This window comes from Mus pahari, chromosome 3, assembly GCF_900095145.1.
Source record: "Mus pahari chromosome 3, PAHARI_EIJ_v1.1, whole genome shotgun sequence".
NCBI classification, from domain to species: domain Eukaryota; kingdom Metazoa; phylum Chordata; class Mammalia; order Rodentia; family Muridae; genus Mus; species Mus pahari.
The window spans coordinates 84,415,866-84,417,657 of NC_034592.1; the positions used below are offsets into that span (position 1 = coordinate 84,415,866).

At 38.2% G+C, this 1,792-nt stretch overlaps 1 pseudogene; it reads left to right on the forward strand.

Annotated features, from left to right (window-relative positions):
* The first annotated feature begins 328 nt into the window (after positions 1 to 328).
* On the forward strand, positions 329 to 1,148 carry LOC110317975 (annotated as a pseudogene).
* The last annotated feature ends 644 nt before the right edge of the window (positions 1,149 to 1,792 follow it).

Below are 1,792 nucleotides of genomic sequence, written 5' to 3' on the forward strand. Positions count from 1 at the left end.
ATTTTTCATTATCTTATGATAATTAAAAATAATCTTATTATTTATATTCAAATTTTTCCTCAATTTTGCTTATTTTAAAGCTAATACTGAAAATTATTACGTAAACCCCATAGTTTACATATGATCTCATCTTTTTTGTTTTATTGTCCTATTAGTTTTGAGAATGTATAAAAGTCATTTATAATTATTATACAATGTTCCAGTGCTCTACAAAATCCCTTATTCAAACTTATCAACATCAAGCTCTCCATTCTCTAACAACCTTTAATCTTTGTCATCTTAATTTGAATTTTCAAAAACATCACATACTAAGAAGTAGAGTTGTGTGATGCCACTGCACAAGTGTCCTGTGCACCTGTGACAGAAGCTGCAGCTGTGGCAAGGTGTCTGTAAGCGCTTGCCCATCTACTTCTTGCACTCACTTGAAGAAGAATGGAAGCTGACAGAGTACCTTACAAACCTCATATGGCCAAGTTCAATATCAACCACAAAAACGGGCAGTGAGAGCACATTGTAGACTTACCCATTGCAATTTACTACCCTCCAGAGTCACCACAGGGATTGTGGGGTGAAACTGGCTTGATTTGGGGATACAGATACGCCAAGAATGAAAAGCTTTTCAAGAGTGTGAAGAAGCCATGGAAACCTCAGCTGTTCACTCAGGAGTGTTACAATGAAATCCTAGACAAGAAGTTTACTGTGACTGTGACTGTGACTGTGACTGTGACTGTGACTGTGACTGTGACTGTGACTATGACCATGAGGACACTGGATTTCATAGATGAGGCCTATGGATCTGATTTCTATATTCTCAAGACCCCTAAGGAGAATCTGTGCTCCAAGCTGGGCATGGACCTGAAGCAAGGGATGCTGCTGAGGTTTGTTCGTCAGGACCACAGCTACACCTTGATAACCCTGAGAGGAGATCAGCAATCTATCACAAATACAGGAACTTTGTCATCCCAGAGATAGAAGCTGAGTAGGTTGGCCTGATGCTGGAGGACGCTCTGGAGAAACAGAGGCTTCTGGAGGAAAAGGATCCTCTACCCCTGTTCAATGTCTACATAGAGGAGTTAGTCCATCAATTTCAGAAGCAGGTTCTGTGCAGGCCCACAGTGGTGCAGAAGAGAGCTGGTGACCACACCTGAGCACTGGGCTCAGTCCCCTGTGAACAGTGGGTAAATCACACTTATCATGTGCTGACCACACAGCTCCTGTAGTAGACTTTTCAGAGAACCTTCTATGCCAGGACTCACAGAGGTATGGACCAGAGCAAAGCCTGTCTCACCTAGTCAAGTCCTTACAGCATTATAGCTCTTGGGATGAAATAAGTAAAATCTGAAGCAGTCTGAGCCACAGTAAAGTTTGTTGGTTTGATTGGGAAAAATTATCACCTGACATTTTGTAATATGTACTTTTACACACTCATGTTATACCCATAACAATATGTGTTCAAGAATCCTCATTATTTTTCATAGTTTGGTAGGCTCTTCTCTTAAATAGATAAATAAGCATTTCTAAGAAGATTAATGTGGAAATTTTTATTTTATTTGGTCTTATATTTCCAATTACGTTAACACTTGAGAGTGACTGCTGTCTGATGATGTGACTAAGTTTTTGAAGATTTTTTATTTTTTGAGAATAAGACAATTCTATCATTTCCTTCCCTTTCCTCCCTCTAAAATTTCACAGATCTACAAACATTCATCATCTTCTTTCATTCAAGTTCATGTCCTATTTCCATATATACATATATATATATATATATATATATATATATATATATATATAT